Source organism: Arachis stenosperma, chromosome 9, assembly GCF_014773155.1.
Source record: "Arachis stenosperma cultivar V10309 chromosome 9, arast.V10309.gnm1.PFL2, whole genome shotgun sequence".
NCBI classification, from domain to species: Eukaryota; Viridiplantae; Streptophyta; class Magnoliopsida; order Fabales; family Fabaceae; genus Arachis; species Arachis stenosperma.
Window position 1 is genome coordinate 36,924,656 of NC_080385.1, and position 25,763 is coordinate 36,950,418.

General features: G+C 39.1%; 1 non-coding gene and 1 pseudogene across 1 annotated transcript; one reads left to right on the top strand and one right to left on the bottom strand.

The window, feature by feature from the left end:
- LOC130949401 (pentatricopeptide repeat-containing protein At3g09040, mitochondrial-like) overlaps window positions 1-25,763 on the top strand; it is a 100,986-nt pseudogene that overhangs the window by 1,630 nt on the left and 73,593 nt on the right.
- Window positions 11,048-11,151, bottom strand: LOC130953490 (small nucleolar RNA R71). The gene has a single exon (XR_009075660.1). It is a non-coding gene; the product is annotated as a small nucleolar RNA R71 (small nucleolar RNA).

Here is a 25,763-nt window from a genome sequence, read left to right on the forward strand (position 1 = left end):
ACATTGGAATGAAGCAAGATCTTTGAGGAGAACTATGATACAGAAAGAAATCTAAAAGATGCCTGGGTGTAGCTGGATTGTTGCAGGACAAAAGAAAAATTCATTTGTTGTAGGTGATATATCACATCCTTATTATGCTGAAATTTAACATTCTTTGAAGCATTTGACAACATTCATGAGAGACAACAGATTCCAGGATGATGGAGTTTTGTTTGTTGGTTAAATTTAATTTTTCACAGTAATAGAAAATCAAGCAATCAATTCAAATTTGCATTTTGACAAACAACAAATCGTACATATATTCCATTGTTCCTGCTTTATGGCAAATAGAAAGCATTATATTATTATTTGCATTACTTATCAACTGTTTGTTGTCAATTTGTTATGCGTATTCATGTGTTTGAATATAAATTTCTGGTTAGAATTTGAAAAATAAAAAGTAAACCCTCATATTACCTGGATTAAGCTCCTCTAATTTTATTCCTATCTATATTTTTCTTGACTTTTAACACTTTAACAATCCACGTGAAATAAGTTAGAACCTTTTTAATTTGTGACTCACACTGCAAGAAGCAACAACTCCTTGTTGCTATAATATTGCACTGATTTATTTGTTTTCTCACTACATGTACATTGGTAATTTAACATAATTATGAGCCATATCTTATATATATTATAATTGAAGATTTCTCCTTTTATTTTATTCTTCCCTAATGTCTCATATTAAATCTTAAGAACAAGTACATCCAAGTTGGGGAATAAATAATATAGGAAGGGAGTATGAGACACACCAAATTTTGTGAACAAGGCCTCCATATGCTTATATTTATGCCAGCAGAGTTTGTGATAAAGAGGAAGTGGAATCACTAGACAAAACTGTTACTAATATTACCTAAGCACGATAATGACTCAAAATTAAAAATTTTAAAGAGTACTTTTAATAGGGTTACATTATCTAATAATTGCATTTGGAAATTGGAATAATCATTATGCCCATTTTTTTTTGCAGTATTTTTGTGTTTTTATTTTAAATGGGACTTGGAAAGACTGAATATGAATAAATTTTACAAGCTTTTTATAGTTTTTTGTCTAATTTCATTTGAAGTCGCTTTCTTCTTTCAGTTCTTGACCTTTAGGTTTGAAGTTATTAATTGTAATTAAAGCTTAAATTATCTGGTGGAACTTTGAAGCTATTAGATATACATTTCCAATATGTTTTTTAAAGCCTAAATTATTGTTCTAATTGCATTGGTGCCTATAAAACAGGGAATTAACTTCACTTCTATTGTAATTATTTTTGTACCATCCTTTTTTTATACTCCTTAAAAAGATACTACTGAAATGTAAGTGTCACTATCCTTAAAATTGTTGTCATTACCTAATCTATTGATTTGAAATAGTTACAAAGTTTATCTTTCCATGTTATTACTTTAGTCCTTATGGAAGATTATAAAATTTGTCTTTTGCGTTATGATTTAAGTATATTAAAATAATAAGATTAACATATAGTGAATTAGTGACACAACATTTTATATGGACTAAAATGTGATTAGCCGCTAATTGTTTTCTTTGAATAGGACCCTTATCCAATTCCTTTCTTTCATTTTCACAGCATGTAATACGCATCTATGCAATAGAAGCATTAATAAGGTGGTTTTGTTTGTTTGTTGATGCGTCTTCAAGTTGCACCTCAAGTTCACAGTTTCTTATTCTTAAGACCTTATTCAGTCACCATTCAGCACTGGCTTTCCCCTTTTCCTCCTTCCATGTCACAAGTCTACAATGACCTTCTCCGCATTTGCTTTCGCTTACAACAAACTAAAACTAATCCCATCACCATCACGACTACCATGTGTTCGACAATATTTCCAACCATGGCGAAAGGAAAATGGCCAAAGTTGTTCATGCACACACCATTAAACACGACATTTCCTCTAATGGCTTCCTCACAAGTGCCACCATCGATCTGTACGCTACTGCTGGCAATGTCCCTTTTGCTCAGAGGCTCTTCCACCAGCTCCATCCCTGTTAGAGACATTTATCTAGTTATAATTCTATCATTTCCATGTACTCAAGGCAGGGGTTATTCCAAAATGCACTTCATTATTTCGTTTCTATGATGCGTTTTTGCCAGTTGCCTAACCAATTCACGCTTGCTATAGCTCTCTCTATTTGTTCAAAGCTCAGGAATGTTGAATTCGGCACGCTGCTTCACTTCTGCATGATCAAGGCAGGTTTTGAGTCCAATCCATTCTGTCAGGGTGCTCTTATCAATCTCTATGCCGAATGCAGCTTTCTCTGCAATGCTAACGCTATATTTGACACCGCAGTCCACTTGGACACTTTTTCTTGGACAGCTTTGATTTCTGGATATGTTCGAGTTGGGCTGCCACAGGACGCCCTCCAGGTGTTTGACAGAATGCAGATAGTTGGCCGCTCTTTTGACCAGGTAGTTTTTGTGAATATTCTCAATGCTCTTGTGAATTTGGGTAAGTTGGACGATGCTTGTAAATTGTTCCGAGACATGCACACTAGCAATGTTGTGGCATAGAATACGATAATCTCTGGTCATGCTAAGAGGGGACATCATAAGGAGGCCAATGAGTTCTTTCTCGAAATGAGGAAGTGTGGTATAAAGTCCTCAAGGTCGACGCTGGCAAGTGTTCTTAGTGCAATTGCCAGCTTAGCTGTGTTGGATTATGGGTTACTAGTCCATTGAGAGGCTATCAAAAAAGGTTTGGATTCTAGTATATATGTGGGAAGTTCTTTGAATAGTATGTATGGGAAGTGCGAAATGTTAAATGCTGCAAAGCAAGTATTTGATGTCATGTCTGAGAAAAATATGGTCACTTGGAATGCCATGCTAAGAGTTTATGCACAGAATGGTTATTTCAATCATGTAATAGAGCTATTCCTTGATATGACACGACGTAACATTGAACCAGACGAATTTACCTTCACTAGTATTTTGAGTTCATGTGCTTGTTTTGAAAGCTTAGGAATTGGTCATCAGGTGCATTCAGTTGTTATCAAGAGAAATTTCGCAGACAATTTATTTTTGAACAATGCATTGGTGGATATGTATGCCTAGGCTGGGGCTTTGAAGGAAGCTAGAAAACAGTTTGAGCGCATGAAAACTCGAGATAACATTTCTTCGATTGCCATTATTGTTGGATATGTGCAGGAAGAAGGGGAAATTGATGCTTTCAAAATGTTCAACAGAATAAGGTTACATGGCATAGTACCTAACGAGGTAGCTTTGGCAAGCATACTTAGCGCTTGTGGAAATGTTAAGCTATTAGAAGCAGGATTGCAGTTCCATTGCCTAGCAGTTAAGTTGGGATTAGAAATAACCCTTTTTGTTGGAAGTTCTCTTATTAAAATTGTTGCACGGAATTGTGATTCACACTTTTCACAACTCTGGTGCCACTAACCAGCAAGTGCACTGGGTCGTCCAAGTAATACCTTACGTGAGTAAGGGTCGATCCCACGGAGATTGTTGGCTTGAAGCAATCTATGGTTATCTTGTAAACCTTATTCAGGAGATTAATAATGAAAAGAGTTTTGTTTGTAAAAAGTAAAAGAACATGAAATGAATAATACTTGTTATGTAGTAATGGAGAACAGGTTGAGGTTTTGGAGATGCTCTGTCTTATGAATCTCTGCTTTCCTACTGTTGTCTTTTTCACACACGCAATGCTCCTTCCATGGCAAGCTGTATGTTGGTAGATCACCGTTGTCAATGGCTACTGATGAGCGGATAATTTATACGCTTTTTGGCATTGTTTTTAGGTAGTTTTTAGTAGGATCTAGCTACTTTTAGGGATATTTTCATTAGTTTTTATGATAAATTCACATTTATGGACTTTACTATGAGTTTGTGTGTTTTTCTGTGATTTCAGGTAATTTCTGGCTGAAATTGAGGGACCTGGCAAAACTCTGATAAAAGATTGACAAAGGACTGCTGATGTTGTTGGATTCTGACCTCCCTGCACTCGAAATGGATTTTCTGGAGCTACAGAACTCCAAATGGCTTGCTCTCAACGGCGTTGGAAAGTAGACATCTAGAGCTTTCCAGAAATTTATAATAGTTTATACTTTATTCGAGATTAGATGACGTAAACTGGCGCTCAATACCAGTTCCATGCTGCATTCTGGAGTCAAACGCTAGAAACACGTCACGAACCAGAATTGAACGCCAAAAACACGTTACAACATGGCGTTCAACTCCAAAAGAAGCCTCTGCACATGTAAAGCTCAAGCTCAGCCCAAGCACACACCAAGTGGGCCCCGAAAATGGATTTATGCATTAATTACCTATTTCTGTAAACCCTAGTAGCTAGTCTAGTTTAAATAGGACATTTTATTATTGTATTAGACATCCTGGATTGTATTTTTGATCCTGTGATCATGTTTTGGGGGCTGGCCATTTATCCATGCCTGGACCTTCATCACTTATGTATTTTCAACGGTGGAGTTTTTACACACCAGAGATTAAGGGTGTGGAGCTCTGCTGTACCTCGAGCTTTAATGCAATTACTACTATTTTCTATCCAATTCAGTTTATTCATGTTCTAAGATATTCGTTGCACTTCAACATGATGAATGTAATGATTCGTGACACTCATTGTCATTCTCACCTATGAATGCGTGACTGATAACCACTTTCATTCTACCTTAGACCGAACGCATATCTCTTGGATTCCTTAATCAGAATCTTCGTGGTATAAGCTAGAATTGATGGCGGCATTCATAAGAATCCAGAAAGTCTAAACCTTGTCTGTGGTATTCCGAGTAGGATTCAGGGATTGAATGACTGTGACGAGCTTCAAACTCGCGATTGTTGGGCATGATGACAAACGCAAAAGAATCAATGGATTCTATTCCGACATGATCGAGAACCGACAGATGATTAGCCGTGCCGTGACAGAGCATTTGGACCTTTTTCACTGAGAGGATGGGATGTAGCCATTAACAACGGTGATGTCCTACATACAGCTTGCCATGAAAAGGAGTAAGAAGGATTGGATGAAGGCAATAGGAAAGCAGAGATTCAGAAGGAGCACAACATCTTCATACGCCTATCTGAAATTCCCACCGATGATCTACATAAGTATCTTTATCTTTATTTTATGTTTTATTTATTATTATTTTCGAAAACCAATATAACCATTTATTATCCGCCTAACTGAGATTTACAAGATGACCATAGCTTGCTTCATACCAACAATCTCCGTGGGATAGACCCTTACTCACGTAAGGTTTATTACTTGGACGACCCAGTGCACTTGCTGGTTAGTTGTGTGAAGTTGTGAAGTTATGTTTGGACCATGGTATCATGCACTATGTTTTTGGCACCATTACCAGGGAGAGAACGAACATGAATGCCATTATCAGAAATCACAATTTTGCCTATCAAGTTTTTGGCGCCGTTGCCGGGGATTGTTCGAGTTTGGACAACTGACGGTTCATCTTGTTGCTCAGATTAGGTAATTTTCTTTTTGTTTTATCTTCAAAAATTTTTTCAAAAAAAAATCTTTCAAAAATTTTTTTCCTTTTGTTTTCGAAAATTATTCTAAATTTTTAAGAATGAATTCTAGAGTTTCATGGTAACATGTTGAAGCCTGGCTGGCTGTAAAGCCATATCCAAATTCTTTTGGATTGAGGCTTCCACTTGTCAACATAAAAGGCATGTATATGGGGTTGGATGAAGTATCAGCTGTTGCATGCTTGATTTATATCCTAAAGCTGGCTGGCCATTTGATGAGCGGATAATTTATACGCTTTTTGGCTTTGTTTTTAGGTAGTTTTTAGTAAGTTCAAGCTACTTTTAGGGATGTTTCCATTAGTTTTTATGTTGAATTCACATTTCTGGACTTTACTATGAGTTTGTGTGTTTTTCTGTGATTTCAGGTAATTTCTGGCTGAAATTGAGGGACTTGAGCAAAACTCTGAAAAAGGCTGACAAAAGGACTGCTGATGTTGTTGGAATCTGACCTCCCTGCACTCGAAATGGATTTTTTGGAGCTACAGAACTCCAAATGGCGCGCTCTTAACGGCGTTGGAAATTAGACATCCAGAGCTTTCCAGCAATATATAATAGTCCATACTTTATTCGGAAATTGACGACGTAACTTGGCGTTGAACGCCAAGTACATGCTGCTGTCTAGAGTTAAACGCCAGAAAAACGTCATGATCCGGAGTTGAACGCCCAAAACACGTTATAACTTGGAGTTCAACTCCAATAAAAGCCTCAGCTCATGGATAGATCAAGCTCAGCCCAAGCATACACCAAGTGGGCCCCGGAAGTGGATTTATGCATCAATTACTTACTCATGTAAACCCTAGTAGCTAGTCTAGTATAAATAGGATAAGTTACTATTGTATTAGACATCTTTTGACAGTTTAATCTTCTGACTGTTTAGCCTTTGATTATTCGGTCTCTTGATCACTCAGGGGGCTGGCCATTCGGCCATGCCTGTACTTTTCACTTATGTATTTTCAACGGTGGAGTTTCTGCACACCATAGATTAAGGGTGTGGAGCTCTGCTGTACCTCAAGTTTCAATACAATTACTATTACTTTCTATTCAATTCTCTTTTATTCTTATTCCAAGATATACACTACACTTAACTTTGATGAATGTGATGATCCGTGACACTCATCATCATTCTCACCTATGAACGCGCGTGACTGACAACCACTTCCGTTCTACTCTAGGCCGGGCGCATATCTCTTAGATTCCCCAACAGAATCTTCGTGGTATAAGCTAGATAGATGGCGGCATTCATGAGGATCCAGAAAGTCTAAACCTTGTCTATGGTATTCCGAGTAGGATTCTGGGATTGAATGACTGTGATGAGCTTCAAACTCGCGATTGCTGGGCGTGATGACAAACGCAAAAGGATCAATGGATCCTATTCCAACATGATCGAGAACCAACAGCTGATTAGCCGTGCTGTGACAGAGCATAGGAACGTTTTCACTGAGAGGATGGGATGTAGCTACTGACAACGGTGATGCCCTACATACAGCTTGCCATGGAAAGGAGTAGGAAGGATTGGATGAATGTAATAGGAAAGTAGAGATTCAAGAGGAGCACAGCATCTCTATACACTTATCTGAAATTCCCACTATTAATTTACATAAATATTTCTATCCCTTTTATTTTCTTTTTATTATTAATTTCGAAACCCATAAACATTTAATCTGTCTAACTGAGATTTACAAGGTGACCATAGCTTGCTTCATACTAACAATCTCTGTGGGATCGACCCTTACTCACGTAAGGTATTACTTGGATGACCCAGTACACTTGCTGGTTAAGTTGAACGGAGTTGTGAACTGATGAGCGGATAATTTATACGCTTTTTGGCATTGTTTTTAGTATGTTTTTGGTAGTTTTAGTTGAGTTTTTATTATATTTTTATTAGTTTTTAGTTAAAATTCACTTTTCTGGACTTTACTATGAGTTTGTGTGTTTTTCTGTGATTTCAGGTATTTTCTGGCTGAAATTGAGGGATCTGAGCAAAAATCTGATTCAGAGACTCAAAAGGACTGCAGATGCTGTTGGATTCTGACCTCCCTGCACTCGAAGTGGATTTTCAGGAGCTACAGAAGTCCAATTGGCACGCTCTCAACGGCGTTGGAAAGTAGACATCCTGGGCTTTCCAGCAATATATGATAGTTCATACTTTTCCCAAGATTTGATGGCCCAAACCGGCGTTCAAAGTCACCTACAGAAATTCCAGCGTTAAACGCCGGAACTGGCACCAAAATGGGAGTTAAACGCCCAAACTGGCATAAAAGCTGGCGTTTAACTCCAAGAAGAGTCTCTACACGAAAATGCTTCATTGCTCAGCCCAAGCACACACCAAGTGGGCCCGGAAGTGGATTTTTATGTCATTTACTCATATTTGTACACCGTAGGCTACTAGTTCTCTATATATAGGACCTTTTACCATTGTATTTTTCATCTTCGGACATCTAGTTCTTAGATCAGATCTTGGTTCTTCTGGTTCCCTCTCTGGGGCCGAAACCAATGATCACTCTTGTTCTTATGTATTTTCAACGGTGGAGTTTCTACACACCATAGATTAAGGTGTGGAGCTCTGCTGTACCTCGAGTATTAATGCAATTACTATTGTTCTTCTATTCAATTCCGCTTGTTCTTTGTCCAAGATATCACTTGTTCTTCAACTTGATGAATGTGATGATCCGTGACACTCATCATCATTCTCACTCATGAACAAAGTGACTGACAACCACTCTTGTTCTACAAGCAATCAAGGCTCTAGTGTTTATCTCTTGGATTCCTGATAACACGATGCATGGTTGATCGCCTGACAACTGAGTGCTCGCCTGACAAACGAGCCAGCCATTCCGTGAGATCAGAGTCTTCGTGGTATAGGCGAGAACTGATGGCGGCATTCAAGAGAATCCGGAAGGTCTAACCTTGTCTGTGGTATTCTGTGTAGGATTCAATGATTGAATGACTGTGACGTGCTTCAAACTCCTGAAGGCGGGGCGTTAGTGACAGACGCAAAAGAATCACTGGATTCTATTCCGGCCTGATTGAGAACCGACAGATGGATAGCCGTGCCGTGACAGGGTGCGTTGAACATTTCCAATGAGAGGATGGGAGGTAGCCACTGACAACGGTGAAACCCTTGCATGAGCTTGCCATGGAAAGGAGTAAGAAGGATTGGATGAAGACAGTAGGAAAGCAGAGAGACGGAAGGGAAGGCATCTTCATTCGCTTATCTGAAGCTCTCACCAATGATATACATAAGTATCTCTATCTTTATCTTTATGCTTTATTCGTTTATCACTATACCCATTTGAGTCTGCCTGACTGAGATTTACAAGGTGACCATAGCTTGCTTCATACCACCAATCTCCGTGGGATCGACCCTTACTCGCGTAAGGTTTATTACTTGGACGACCCAGTGCACTTGCTGGTTAGTTGTGCGAAGTTGTGTTTATGCCATGGTATTGAGCACCAAGTTTTTGGGATTCATTACCGGGGATTGTTTTGTGTAAAAGTATTGATCACAATTTCGTGCACCAAGTTTTTGGCGCCGTTGCCGGGGATTGTTCTTGAGTATGGACAACTGACGGTTCATCTTGTTGCTTAGATTAGGTATTTTTCTTCAGAGTTCTTAAGAATGAATTCTAGTGTTTCATGATGATCTGTTGAAATCTGGATGGCTGTAAAGCCATGTCTAATCTTATTGGACCGAGGTTTCAGCTGATCATCACAATAGCTTGTTGATCTCTATCAATCTTGCTATTGGAGCAATGATCTGCTAAGGCTTGGCTGGCCATTGGCCATGTCTAGAGTTTTGGACCGAAGCTTTCTTTGAAAGCTTGGCTGGCTGTGAAGCCATGTCTAATTCCTGGACCGGAGTCTTAGACTAGCATTGCAATGATTCCTGGAAATTCAAATTGAGAATTCTGAAACCTTTATTTTCTATTTTCATATAATTTTCGAAAAAAGCACAAAAAAATTATAAAAATCATAAAAACCACAAAAAATTTTATGTTTCTTGTTTGAGTCTAGTGTTTAATTTTAAGTTTGGTGTCTTGCATGCCTTGTTTATTTGATCTTGGTTCTATTTTCAAGTCAATAGTACAGGGGACTGAAGATTCAGAACATGCAGCAGAGGAATTACACAGAAAAATTGGGCGTTCAAAACGCCCAGTGAAGAAGGACAGACTGGCGTTTAAACGCCAGCCAGGGTACCTGGTTGGGCGTTTAACGCCCAAAAAGGTAGCATTTTGGGCGTTAAACGCCAGAATGTATACCATTCTGGGCGTTTAACGCCAGGATGATGCTAGGGGGAAGATTTTGTTTTTCAAATCAATTTTTTTTTAGTTTTCAAAGTTTTTCAAAATCAAATCTTTTTCAAATCATATCCTTTCAATCAAATGTTTTCAAAATCAATTTCTTTCCTTTTTCAAAGATACTTGCTAACAATTAATGATTTGATTGAACATCTCAAGTATATTGCCTTTTCTGTTGAGAAAGGTTTAATGTTTGAATCATATCTTTTCTTGTTAGGCAAGTCATTAATTTTTAAAATCAAATCTTTTTAAATTTGTTTTTAAATCATATCTTTTAAAATTGTTTTCAAATCATATCTTCTCAATCACACCTTTTTCAAAATAAATTTTCAATCAAATCTTTTTGACTTCTAATTTCAAAATCTTTTTCAAAAATCACTTGATTTCTTTTCCACTTTGAATTTTCGAAAATTATCAATCAATTTTTCAAAATGTTTTTGACATCTTTTTAATTAATTTTCGAAAATTCTCTTCCCTTCTTCCCACATCCTTCTATTTATGGAGTATTACTCCTTCTTAATGCACAATTCGAACTCTATCTAATCAAGTTCGAATTCTTCTACCTCCTTCTTCTATTTTTCTTTTCCTCTGACACCTCAAGGAATCTCTATACTGTGACATAGAGGATTCCACATTTTCTTGTTCTCTTCTCTTTCATATGAGCAGGAACAAAGACAAAGGCATTCTTGTTGAAGCTGACCCTGAACCTGAGAGGACCTTGAAGCGAAAGCTAAGAGAAGCTAAGGCACAACTCTCTGTAGAGGACCTAACCGAATTCTTCAAAGGAGAAGAAGACATGGCAGCCGAAAACAACAACAATGCTAACAATGCAAGGAAGGTGCTGGGTGACTTTACTACACCTACTCCCAATTTCTATGGGAGAAGCATCTCTATCCCTGCCATTGGAGCGAACAACTTTGAGCTTAAGCCTCAATTAGTTTCTCTAATGCAACAGAATTGCAAGTTCCATGGACTTCCAATGGAAGATCCTCATCAGTTTTTAGCTGAGTTCTTGCAAATCTGTGACACAGTCAAGACTAATGGGGTTGACCCTGAAGTCTACAGACTGATGCTATTCCCTTTTGCTGTAAGAGACAGAGCTAGAATATGGTTGGACTCTCAACCTAAAGAAAGCCTGGACTCTTGGGAAAAGCTAGTCAATGCCTTCTTGGCAAAATTCTTTCCACCTCAAAAATGGAGTAAGCTTAGAGTGGAAGTCCAAACCTTCAGACAGAAGGATGGTGAATCCCTCTATGAAGCTTGGGAAAGATACAAATAATTAATCAGAAAATGTCCATCTGACATGCTTTCTGAATGGAGCATCATAGGTATATTCTATGATGGTCTCTCTGAACTATCCAAGATATCCTTGGATAGCTCTGCTGGAGGATCTCTTCATCTGAAGAAGACGCCTACAGAGGCTCAAGAGCTCATTGAAATGGTTGCAAATAACCAATTCATGTACACTTCTGAAAGGAATCCTGTGAACAATGGGACAAGTCAGAAGAAAGGAGTTCTTGAGATTGATGCTCTGAATGTCATACTGGCTCAGAACAAGATATTGACTCAACAAGTCAATTTGATTTCTCAAAGTCTGTCTGGAATGCAAAATGCACCAAGCAGTACTAAGGATGCTTCATCTGAGGAAGAAGCCTATGATCCTGAGAACCCTTCAATGGAAGAGGTGAATTACCTAGGAGAACCCTATGGAAACACCTATAATTCTTCATGGAGAAATCACCCAAATTTCTCATGGAAGAATCAAGAGAAACCTCAACAAGGTTTTAACAACAACAATGGTGGAAGAAACAGGTTTAGCAATGGCAAGCCTTTTCCATCATCTTCTCAGCAACAGACAGAGAATTCTAAGCAGAACCCCTCTGACTTAGCAACCATGGTCTCTGATCTAATCAAAACCACTCAAAGTTTCATGACTGAAACAAGGTCCTCCATTAGGAATTTGGAGGCACAAGTGGGACAGCTGAGTAAGAAAATTACTGAACTCCCTCCAAGTACTCTTCCAAGCAATACAGAAGAAAATCCAAAAGGAGAGTGCAAAGCCATAACCATGGCCGAATCTAGAGAGGGAAGAAAGGAAGTGGACGCCACTGAGGAAGGCCTCAATGGGCGTGCACTGACCTCCAATGCGTTCCCCAATGAGGAACTATGGGAATCTGAGGCTCAAAATGAGACCATAGAGATTCCATTGGACTTAATTCTGCCTTTCATGAGCTCTGATGAGTATTCTTCCTCTGAAGAGGATGAGTATGTCACTGAAGAGCAAGTTGCTAAATATCTTGGAGCAATCATGAAGCTAAATGACAAGTTATTTGGAAATGAGACTTGGGAGGATGAACCTCCTTTGCTCACCAAAGAACTGGATGACTTGTCTAGGCAGAAATTACCTCAAAAGAGACAAGATCCTGGAAAGTTTTCCATACCTTGTACCATAGGCACCATGACCTTCAAGAAGGCTCTATGTGACTTAAGGTCAAGTGTAAACCTCATGCCTCTCTCTGTAATGGAGAAGCTAGGGATCTTTGAGGTACAAGCTGCAAGAATCTCACTAGAGATGGCAGACAACTCAAGAAAACAAGCTCATGGACTTGTAGAGAATGTTTTGGTAAAAGTTGAAGACCATTACATCCCTACTGATTTCATAGTCCTAGAGACTGGGAAGTGCATGGATGAATCCATCATCCTTGGCAGACCCTTCCTAGCCACAGCAAAGGCTGTGATTGATGTTGATAGAGGTGAACTGATCATTCAAGTGAATGAAAAATCCTTTGTGTTTAAGGCTCAAGGATATCCCTCTGTCACCATGGAGAGGAAGCATGAAGAGCTTCTCTCAAATCAGAGACAAGCAGAGCCCCCACAGTCAAACTCTAAGTTTGGTGTTGGGAGGCCACAACCAAACTCTAAGTTTGGTGTTGAACCCCCACATTCAAACTCTAAGTTTGGTGTTGGGAGGTTCCAACATTGCTCTGAATATCTGTGAGGCTCCATGAGAGCCCTCTGTCAAGCTACTGACATTAAAGAAGCGCTTGTTGGGAGGCAACCCAATGTTATATTTTATCTATTTCTCTTTTGTATTTATGTTTTTTGTAGGTTGATGATCATAAGAAGTCACAAAATCAATTGAAAAAGCAAAAACAGAATGAAAAACAGGAAGAAAAATAGCACACCTGGAGGAAGAACTCACTGGCGTTTAAACGCCAGTGAGGCTAGCAGTTGGGCGTTTAACGCCCAGTCTGGCACCATTCTGGGCGTTTAACGCCAGAAAGGGGCACCAGACTGGCGTTAAACGCCAGAAAAGGGCAAGAACCTGGCGTTAAACGCCAGGAATGGGCACCAGCCCGGCGTTTAACGCCAGAAATGGCTCAAAACGTGATTTTGAATGCCATTTGGTGCAGGGATGACTTTTCCTTGACACCACAGGATCTGTGGACCCACAGGATCCCCACCAACCCCACCACTCTCTCTTTTCTTCACCCATTCACCAATCACCTCAATACCTCTTCCCCAAAAACCCTTCACCTATCAAATCCCATCTTTCTCTTCACCACTCACATCCATCCTTCATAAAACCCCACCAACCTCACCTTCAAATTCAAACCACTTTCCCTCCCAAACCCACCCATAATGGCCGAACCATATCACCCCCTCTCCTATAAATACCCTTCTTCATCCCTTCATTTTCACACAACCTAAACACCACTTCTCCCCCTCCTTGGCCGAACACAAAGCCACTCCCTTTTCTCCTCATTTCTTCTTCTTCTCCTCTCTTCTTTCTTCTTTTGCTCGAGAACGAGCAAACCTTTTAAGTTTGGTGTGGTAAAAGCGTTGATTTTTCATTTTTCCATAACCATTTATGGCATCCAAGGCCAGAGAAACCTCTAGAAAGAGGAAAGGGAAGGCAAAAGCTTCCACCTCCGAGTCATGGGAGATGGATAGATTCATCTCAAGGGTGCATCAAGACCACTTCTATGAAGTTGTGGCCTTGAAGAAGGTGATCCCCGAGGTCCCCTTTTCACTCAAAAAGGGTGAATATCCGGAGATCCGCCATGAGATCCGAAGAAGAGGCTGGGAAGTTCTCACCAACCCCATTCAACAAGTCGGAATCTTGATGGTTCAAGAGTTCTATGCCAATGCATGGATCACCAAGAACCATGACCAAAGTGTGAACCCGGATCCAAAGAATTATCTTACTATGGTTCGGGGGAAATACTTGGATTTTAGTCCGGAAAATGTAAGGTTAGCATTCAACTTGCCTATGATGCAAGGAGATGAACATCCTTACACTAGAAGGGTCAACTTTAATCAAAGGTTGGACCAAGTCCTCACAGTCATATGTGAAGAGGGCGCACAATGGAAGAGAGATTCAAGAGGGAAGCCGGTTCAATTGAGAAGGCATGACCTCAAGCCCGTGGCTAGAGGATGGTTGGAGTTTATCCAACGCTCAATCATTCCCACTAGCAACCGGTCCGAAGTTACTCTAGACCGGGCCATCATGATTCATAGCATCATGATTGGAGAAGAAGTGGAAGTTCATGAGGTCATAGCCCAAGAACTCTATAAAGTGGCGGACAAGTCTTCCACCTTGGCAAGGCTAGCCTTTCCTCACCTCATTTGTCACCTCTGTTATTCAGTGGGAGTTGACATAGAGGGAGACGCCCTTATTGATGAGGACAAGCCCATCACCAAGAAAAGGATGGAGCACACAAGAGACCCTACTCATCATGAGATCCCTGAGATACCTCAAGGGATGCACTTTCCTCCACAAGACTATTGGGAGCAACTAAACACCTCCCTAGGAAAATTGAGTTCCAACATGGGACAACTAAGGGTGGAGCATCAAGAACACTCCATCATCCTCCATGAAATTAGAGAAGATCAAAGGATCATGAGAGAGGAGCAACAAAGACAAGGAAGAGACATTGAGGAGCTCAAGCACTCCATAAGACCTTCAAGAGGAAGAACAAGCCGCCATCACTAAGGTGGACCCGTTCTTTAATCTCCTTGTTCTTGATTTCCTTGTTTTTCGAAAATTATGCTTTATGTTTATCTATGTTTGTGTCTTGTGATCATTAGTGTCTTAGTGTCTATGCCTTAAAGTTATGAATGTCCTATGAATCCATCACCTCTCTTGAATAAACAATGTTCTTAAATGAAAAAGAAAAGAATTGCATGAATTGTGAATTTTATAACAGTTTAATTATTTTGATGTGGTGGCAACACTTTTGTTCTATGAATGTATGCTTGAACAGTGCATATGTCTTTTGAATTTGTGATTCATGAATGTTGGCTCTTGAAAGAATGATGAAAAAGGAGACATGTTACTGAGGATCTGAAAAATCATAAAAATGATTCTTGAAGCAAGAAAAAGCAGTGAATACAAAAAAAAAGGGAGAAAGCAAGCGAAAAAAAAAACCGAAAAAAAAGGGGAAAAGAAAAGAAAGAAAGAAAGAAATAAAGTTGTGATCCAAGGCAATAAGGGTGTGCTTAAGAACCCTGGACACCTCTAATTGGGGACTCTAGCAAAGCTGAGTCACAATCTGAAAAGGTTCACCCAATTATGTGTCTGTGGCATGTATGTATCCGGTGGTAATACTGGAAGACAGAGTGCTTTGGGCCACGGCCAAGACTCATAAAGTAGCTGTGTTCAAGAATCATCATACTTAACTAGGAGAATCAATAACACTATCTGGATTCTGAGTTCCTAAAGAAGCCAATCATTCTGAGTTCCAAAGGATAAAGTGAGATGCCAAAACTATTCAGAGGCAAAAAGCTAAAAGCCCCGCTCATCTAATTAATACTGATCTTCATAGATGTTTTTGGAGTTCATTGCATATTCTCTTCTTTTTATCTTATTTGATCTTCAGTTGCTTGGGGACAAGCAACAATTCAAGTTTGGTGTTGTGATGAGCGGATAATTTATACGCTTTTTGGCATTGTTTTTAGTATGTTTTTGGTAGTTTTAGTTGAGTTTTTATTATATTTTTATTAGTTTTTAGTTAAAATTCACTTTTCTGGACTTTACTATGAGTTTGTGTGTTTTTCTGTGATTTCAGGTATTTTCTGGCTGAAATTGAGGGATCTGAGCAAAAATCTGATTCAGAGACTCAAAAGGACTGCAGATGCTGTTGGATTCTGACCTCCCTGCACTCGAAGTGGATTTTCAGGAGCTACAGAAACCCAATTGGCTCGCTCTCAACGGCGTTGGAAAGTAGACATCCTGGGCTTTTCAGCAATATATGATAGTCCATACTTTGCCCAAGATTTGATGGCCCAAACCGGCGTTCAAAGTCACCTACAGAAATTCCAGCGTTAAACGCCAGAACTGGCACCAAAATGGGAGTTAAACGCCCAAACTGGCATAAAAGCTGGCGTTTAACTCCAAGAAGAGTCTCTACACGAAAATGCTTCATTGCTCAGCCCAAGCACACACCAAGTGGGCCCGGAAGTGGATTTTTATGTCATTTACTCATCTTTGTACACCGTAGGCTACTAGTTCTCTATATATAGGACCTTTTACCATTGTATTTTTCATCTTCGGACATCTAGTTCTTAGATCAGATCTTGGTTCTTCTGGTTCCCTCTCTGGGGCCGAAACCAATGATCACTCTTGTTCTTATGTATTTTCAACGGTGGAGTTTCTACACACCATAGATTAAGGTGTGGAGCTCTGCTGTACCTCGAGTATTAATGCAATTACTATTGTTCTTCTATTCAATTCCGCTTGTTCTTTGTCCAAGATATCACTTGTTCTTCAACTTGATGAATGTGATGATCCGTGACACTCATCATCATTCTCACTCATGAACAAAGTGACTGACAACCACTCTTGTTCTACAAGCAATCAAGGCTCTAGTGTTTATCTCTTGGATTCCTGATAACACGATGCATGGTTGATTGCCTGACAACCGAGTGCTCGCCTGACAAACGAGCCAGCCATTCCGTGAGATCAGAGTCTTCGTGGTATAGGCGAGAACTGATGGCGGCATTCAAGAGAATCCGGAAGGTCTAACCTTGTCTGTGGTATTCTGAGTAGGATTCAATGATTGAATGACTGTGACGTGCTTCAAACTCCTGAAGGCGGGGCGTAGTGACAGACGCAAAAGAATCACTGGATTCTATTCCGGCCTGATTGAGAACCGACAGATGGATAGCCGTGCCGTGACAGGGTGCGTTGAACATTTCCAATGAGAGGATGGGAGGTAGCCACTGACAACGGTGAAACCCTTGCATGAGCTTGCCATGGAAAGGAGTAAGAAGGATTGGATGAAGACAGTAGGAAAGCAGAGAGACGGAAGGGAAGGCATCTTCATTCGCTTATCTGAAGCTCTCACCAATGATATACATAAGTATCTCTATCTTTATCTTTATGCTTTATTCGTTTATCACTATACCCATTTGAGTCTGCCTGACTGAGATTTACAAGGTGACCATAGCTTGCTTCATACCACCAATCTCCGTGGGATCGACCCTTACTCGCGTAAGGTTTATTACTTGGACGACCCAGTGCACTTGCTGGTTAGTTGTGCGAAGTTGTGTTTATGCCATGGTATTGAGCACCAAGTTTTTGGGATTCATTACCGGGGATTGTTTTGTGTAAAAGTATTGATCGCAATTTCGTGCACCATGAACCATGGTATTGGCATCATGTTTTTTGCGCCATTGCCAGGGAATGAAAAGCAATGAATTTTGCAAAATGGAATAACACATGAATAACAATTTCGTCCACCAAGTTTTTGGCGCCGTTGTCGGGGATTGTTCGAGTATGGACAACTGACGGTTCATCTTGTTGCTCAGATTAGGTAATTTTCTTTTCAAAAACCTTTTTCAAAATTTTTCTTTTATTTTTCGTTTTTCCAAACTTTATTTTTGAAAAAAATTAATAAAAATCCAAAAAATTTAATAAAATCATAAAAACCAAAAATATTTTGTGTTTCTTGTTTGAGTCTTGTATCATGTTTTAAGTTTGGTGTCAATTGCATGCTTTAAAAATTCTTCTTGCATTTTTCGAAAAATTCCATGCATTCATAATGTTCTTCATGATCTTCAAGTTGTTCTTGATAAGTCCTCTTGTTTGATCTTGATGTTTTCTTGTTGTGTGTCTTTTGTTGTTTTTCATATGCATTTTTTGTTTGTTAGAGTCCATGCATTAAAGATTTCTAAGTTTGGTGTCTTGCATGTTTTCTTTGCATCAAAAATTTTTTCAAAATTATGTTCTTGATGTTCATCATGATCTTCAAAGTGTTCTTGGTGTTCATCTTGACATTCATAGCATTCTTGCATGCATTCATTGCTTTGATCTAAAAATTTCATGCATTGAGTATTTTTGTTGTTTTTCTCTCTCATCTTTAAAAATTCAAAAATAAAAAAATATCTTTTCCTTATTTCCCTCCAAATTTTTGAAATTTTGGGTTGACTTGGTCAAAATTTTTTAAAATTAGTTGTTTCTCACAAGTCAAGTCAAATTTTCAAAAATTTAAAAATCCTATCTTTTCAAAAATCATATTTTTTCCAAATTTTCCTCTTTTTCAAAAATTTCAAAAATCTTTTTCAAAATAGTTTCAAAATCTTTTTCTTATCTTTACATCTAATTTTTGAAAATTAGCTAACAATTAATGTGATTAGTTCAAAAATTTGAAGTTTGTTACTTTCTTGTTAAGAAAGGTTCAATCTTTAAGTTCTAGAATCTTATCTTGTAGTTTCTTGTTAGTTAAGTCATTTTAAAAATTAAATCTTTTTCAAAATACCTTTTTCTTAAAATTTTTATCTTATCTTTTTATCTTATCCTTCTCAAAATTTTATCTTTTTCAAAATTTGATTTCAAAATATCTTATCTAGCTTCTTATCTTTTTATCTTTTTCAAGTTTAATTTTAATATCTTTTTCAACTAACTATTTGACTTTTTGTTTGTTTCTTATCTTTTTCAAAACCACCTAACTACTTCTCCCTCTCTAATTTTCGAAAATACCTATCTCTTTTCAAAAAAATTCTTTTTAATTAATTGTTTTAATTTTAATTCTATCTTATCTTTTAATTTTCGAAAATACTAACCCCTTTTTCAAAATTATTTTCGAAATTTCCTCTCTCTTTTCTTATTCTATTTAATTATTTAATTACTAACACTTCTCTTCACCTCTCTTCATCTAAAAATCCGAACCATTCTTCTACATTCTTCTACCCCCTTCTTTTTCTACTAACATAAAGGAATCTCTATACTGTGACATAGAGGATTCCTCTTCTTTTCTTGTTTTCTTCTCTTTCATATGAGCAGGAACAGGGAAAAAGGCACTCTTGTTGAAATTGATCCAGAACCTGAAAGGACTCTGAAGAGAAAATTAAGAGAAACTAAATTACAACAATCCAGAAATAACCTCTCAGAAATTTTTGAACAAGAGAAGGAGATGGCAGCCGAACCCAATAATAATAATGCAAGGAGAATGCTTGGTGATTTCACAAAGCCAACGTCCAAATTTGATGGAAGAAGCATCTCCATTCCTGCCATTGGAGCCAATAATTTTGAGCTTAAGCCTCAACTAGTTGCCTTAATGCAACAAAACTGCAAGTTTTATGGACTTCCATCTGAAGATCCTTATCAGTTTTTAACTGAGTTCTTGCAGATCTGTGAGACTGTAAAGACGAATGGAGTTGATCCTGAAGTCTACAGACTCATGCTTTTCCCTTTTGCTGTAAGAGACAGAGCTAGAATATGGTTGGATTCACAACCCAAGGATAGTCTGGACTCCTGGGATAAGCTGGTCACTGCATTCTTGGATAAATTCTTTCCTCCTCAAAAGCTGAGCAAGCTGAGAGTGGATGTTCAAACCTTCAAACAAAAAGATGGTGAATCCCTCTATGAAGCTTGGGAAAGATATAAGCAGCTGACCAAAAGATGTCCATCTGACATGTTTTCAGAATGGACCATATTAGATATATTCTATTATGGTCTCTCTGAATTTTCGAAAATGTCACTGGACCATTCTGCAGGTGGATCTATTCACCTAAAGAAAACGCCTGAAGAGGCTCAAGAACTCATTGACATGGTTGCAAACAACCAATTCATGTACACTTCTGAGAGGAATTCCGTGAATAATGGGATACCTCAGAAGAAAGGAGTTCTTGAAATTGATGCTCTGAATGCCATATTGGCTCAGAACAAAGTGTTGACTCAACAGGTCAACATGATCTCTCAAAGTCTGAATGGATGGCAAAATACATCCAACAGTACTAAGGAGGCAGCTTCTGAGGAAGCTTATGATCCTGAGAACCCTACCATGGCAGAGGTTAATTACATGGGTGAACCTTATGGAAATACCTATAACTCATCATGGAGAAATCATCCAAATTTCTCATGGAAGGATCAACAAAAGCCTCAACAAGGCTTTAACAATGGTGGACGCAATAGGCTGAGCAATAGCAAGCCATATCCATCATCTTCTCAGCAACAGACAAAGAATTCTGAACAAAACACTTCTAATTTAGCCAATATAGTCTCTGATCTGTCAAAGGCCACTTTCAGTTTCATGAGTGAAACAAGATCCTCCATCAGAAATCTGGAGGCACAAGTGGGCCAGCTGAGTAAGAAAGTCATTGAAACTCCTCCCAGTATTCTCCCAAGCAATACAGAAGAGAATCCAAAGGGAGAGTGCAATGCCATTGATATAATCAATATGGCCGAATGCACAAGGGAGGAGGAGGACGAAAATCCTAGTGAGGAAGACCTCCTGGGACGTCCCTCAATCAAGAAGGAGTTTCCTATTAAGGATCCACAGGAATCTGAGGCTCATATAGAGACCATAGAGATTCCATTAAATCTTCTTCTGCCATTCATGAGCTCTGAAGACTATTCTTCCTCTGAAGAGGATGAAGATGTAACTGGAGAGCAAGTTGCTCAATACTTAGGAGCTATCATGAAGCTGAATGCCAAGTTGTTTGGTAGTGAGACTTGGGAAAGTGAACCTCCCTTGCTCATTAGTGAACTGGATACCTGGATTCAGCAAATTCTACCTCAAAAGAAACAAGATCCTGGCAAATTCTTAGTACCTTGTACCATAGGCACCATGACCTTTGAAAAAGCTCTGTGTGATCTGGGGTCAGGGATAAATCTTATGCCACTCTCTGTAATGGAGAAGCTGGAGATCATTGAGGTACAACCTGCCTTGTTCTCATTACAATTGGCAGATAAGTCATTGAGACAAGCTTATGGAATAGTAGAGGATGTGTTGGTAAAGGTTGAAGGCCTTTACATCCCTGCTGATTTCATAATCTTAGACACTAGGAAGGAAGAGGATGATTACATCATCCTTGGAAGACCTTTCCTAGCCACAGCAGGAGCTGTGATAGATGTCAACAGAGGTGAATTAGTCCTTCAATTGAATGGGGACTACCTTGTGTTTAAGGCACATGGCCATTCCTCTGTGACAAAAGAGAGTAAGCATGAAGAGCTTCTCTCAGTTCAGAGTCAAGAAGAGCCCCTACAGTCAAACTCTAAGTTTGGTGTTGGGAGGCCACAACCAAACTCTAAGTTTGGTGTTAAGACCCCATATCCAAACTCTAAGCTTGGTGTTGGGACTATACAACATTGACCTGATCACCTTTGTGGCTCCATGAGAGCCACTGTCAAGCTATTGACATTAAAGAAGTGCTTGTTGGGAGGCAACCCAATTTTATTTATCTAATTTTTATTTTATTCTATATTATTGTTATTTTGTGTTTTATTAGGTACATGATCATAAGGAGTCACGAAAAAATCATAAAAATTAAAAACAGAATCAAAAACAGCAGAAGAAAAAAATTCACACCCTGGAGGAAGCACAGGCTGGCGTTCAACGCCAGTAAGATGCATCTGGCTGGCGTTCAACGCCAGAACAGAGCATCATTCTGGTGCTGAACGCCAGAAACAAGCAACATTCTGGCGCTGAATGCCAGGAATGTGCCTAGAGAAGAAAAGCTGGCGCTGAACGCCAGAAACATGCTTTACATGGGCGTTGAACGCCCAGAACGTGTACCAATGGGCGTTTAAACGCCAGAATGGTGTGCAAAGGCATTTTACATGCCTATTTGGTGCAGGGATGGAATTCCTTGACACCTCAGGACCTGTGGACCCCACAGGATCACCTCAGGATCTATGGACCCCACAGGATCCCCACCTACTATATTCCTACCTTACCTCCTAATCCTATTTTTGTGATGACTATTCCCCATGTCACACTTCCCAACACTCTTCACCAATCACCTCAATTCCTCTTCCCAATCACCCCCTTCACCAATCACATCCATCCACTCTTCCCCATAAACCCCACCTACCTTTAAAAATTCAAAACCATTTTCCCACCCATTCCCACCCTAAATGGCCGAACCTATACTCCCCCCTCTCCCTATATATACCCTTCCATTTTACTTCATTTTCACACAACACTACCCCCTCTTCCTCACCTTGGCCGAACCTACATCTTTCCTTCTCCTCCATATTTTCTTCTTCTTCTTCTTCTTCTCTTCTTTCTCCTCTTTCTCAAGGGCGAGCAATATTTTAAGTTTGGTGTGGTAAAAGCATAAGCTTTTTTGTTTTTTCATTACCATCAATGGCACCTAAGGCCGGAGTATCCTCTAGAAAAGGAAAAGGGAAGACAAAAGCTTCCACCTTCGAGTCATGGAAGATGGAAATATTCATCTCCAAGAGCCATCAAGACCACTTCTATGATGTTGTGGCAAAGAAGAAGGTGATCCCTGAGGTCCCTTTCAAGCTCAAGAAAAATGAGTATCCGGAGATCCGACATGAAATCCGAAGAAGAGGTTGGGAAGTCCTAACCAACCCCATGCAACAAGTCGGAATCTTAATGGTTCAGGAGTTCTATGACAATGCATGGATCACTAGGAACCATGATCAAAGTATGAACCCGAGTCCAAAGAATTATCTCACAATGGTTCAGGGGAAATACTTAGATTTTAGTCCGGAAAATGTGAGGTTGGCATTCCACTTGCCCATGATGCAAGGAGATGAACGCCCCTACACTAGAAGGGTCAACTTTAATCAAAGGTTAGACCAAGTTCTTATGGAGATATGTGTGGAAGGAGCTCAATGGAAGAGAGACTCCAAAGGCAGGCCAGTCCAACTAAGAAGACTGGACCTCAAGCCTATGGCTAGAGGATGGTTGGAGTTCATTCAACGCTCCATCATTCCTACTAGCAACCGATCTGAAGTTACTATGGATCGGGCCATCATGATTCATAGCATCATGATTGGAGAGGAAGTAGAAGTTCATGAGGTCATCTCCAATGAAATCTACAAAATAGCTGACAAGCCCTCCAATATGGCACGACTAGCTTTTCCTCACCTTGTTTGCCATCTATGTTACTCAGCTGGAGTTATCATAGAAGGAGACATCCTCATTGAAGATGGTAAACCCATCACCAAGAAGAGGATGGAGCAAGCAAGAGAGACCCTTCACGGTTCTCAAGAGATGCATGAGGAAGCTCATCATCAAGAAATCCCTGAGATGCCTCAAGGGATGCACTTTCCTCCCAACAACTATTGGGAGCAACTCAACACTTCCTTAGAAGATTTGAGCCACAATGTTGAACAATTAAGGGTGGAACATCATGAGCACTCCATCATTCTCCATGAAATAAGAGAAGATCAAAGAGCAATGAGGGAGGAGCAACAAAGGCAAGGAAGGGACATAGAAGAGCTTAAGAACATCATTGGTCCTTCAAGAAGAAGACGCCACTAAAGGTGGATTCATTCCTTGTTCTTTATTTCTTTCTGTTTTCGGTTTTTAATGTTGTGTTTATCTATGTTTTGTGTCTTTACTTCATGATCATTAGTAGTTAGTAACTATGTCTTAAAGTTATGAATGATCCCATAAATCCTTCACCTCTCTTAAATGAAAAAAATGTTTTAATTCAAAAGAACAAGAAGTACATGAATTTTGAATTTATCCTTGAAATTAATTTAATTATATTGATGTGGTGACAATACTTTTGTTTTCTGAATGAATGCTTGAACAGTGCATATGTCTTTTGATCTTGTTGTTTATGAATGTTAAAACTGTTGGCTCTTGAAAGAATGATGAACAAAGAAAAATGTTATTGATGATCTGAAAAATCATGAAATTGATTCTTGAAGCAAGAAAAAGCAGTGAAAAAGAAGAAGCTTGCGAAAAAAAATGGCGAAAAAAATAGAAAGAAAAAGAAAAAGCAAGCAGAAAAAGCCAATAACCCTTAAAACCAAAAGGCAAGGGTAAAAAGGATCCAAGGCTTTGAGCATCAATGGATAGGAGGGCCCAAGGAAATAAAATCCAGGCCTAAGCGGCTAAATCAAGCTGTCCCTAACCATGTGCTTGTGTCATGAAGGTCCAAGTGAAAAGCTTGAGACTAAGTGATTAAAGTCGTGATCCAAAGCAAAAAGAGTGTGCTTAAGAGCTCTGGACACCTCTAACTGGGGACTCTAGCAAAGCTGAGTCACAATATGAAAAGGTTCACCTAGTCATGTGTCTGTGGCATTTATGTATCCGGTGGTAATACTGGAAAACAAAGTGCTTAGGGCCACAGCCAAGACTCATAAGTAGCTGTGTTCAAAAATCAACATGCTTAACTAGGAAAGTCAATAACACTATCCGAAATTCTAAGTTCATAGAGAAGCCAATCATTCTGAACTTCAAAGGAAAAAGTGAGATGCCAAAACTATTCAGAAGCAAAAAGCTACAAGTCCCGCTCATCTAATTATAATTAATATTCATTGATATTCTGGAATTTATAGTATATTCTCTTCTTTTTATCCTAATTGATTTTCAGTTGCTTGGGGACAAGCAACAACTTAAGTTTGGTGTTGTGATGAGCGGATAATATATACGCTTTTTGGCATTGTTTTTAAGTAGTTTTTAGTAAGTTCAAGCTACTTTTAGGGATGTTTCCATTAGTCTTTATGTTGAATTCACATTTCTGGACTTTACTATGAGTTTGTGTGTTTTTCTATGATTTCAGGTAATTTCTGGCTGAAATTGAGGGACTTGAGCAAAACTCTGAAAAAGGCTGACAAAAGGACTGCTGATGCTGTTGGAATCTGACCTCCCTGCACTCAAAATGGATTTTTTGGAGCTACAGAACTCCAAATGGCGCGATCTTAACGGCGTTGAAAAGTAGACATCCAGAGCTTTCCAGCAATATATAATAGTCCATACTTTATTCGGAAATTGACAACGTAACTTGGCGTTGAACGCCAAGTACATGCTGCTGTCTGGAGTTAAACGCCAAAAAAACGTCATGATCCGGAGTTGAACACCCAAAACACGTTATAACTTGGAGTTCAACTCCAATAAAAGCCTCAGCTCGTGGATAGATCAAACTCAGCCCAAGCATACACCAAGTGGGCCCCAGAAGTGGATTTATGCATCAATTACTTACTCATGTAAACCCTAGTAGCTAGTCTAGTATAAATAGGATAAGTTACTATTGTATTAGACATCTTTTGACAGTTTAATCTTTTGACTGTTTAGCCTTTGATTATTCGGTCTCTTGATCACTCAGGGGGCTGGCCATTCAGCCATGCCTGAACTTTTCACTTATGTATTTTCAACGGTGGAGTTTCTGCACACCATAGATTAAGGGTGTGGAGCTCTGCTGTACCTCAAGTTTCAATACAATTACTATTACTTTCTATTCAATTCTCTTTTATTCTTATTCCAAGATATACACTACACTTAACTTTGATGAATGTGATGATCCGTGACACTCATCATCATTCTCACCTATGAACGCGCGTGACTGACAACCACTTCCGTTCTACTCTAGGCCGGGCGCATATCTCTTTGATTCTCCAACAGAATCTTCGTGGTATAAGCTAGATAGATGGCGGCATTCATGAGGATCCGGAAAGTCTAAACCTTGTCTATGGTATTTCGAGTAGG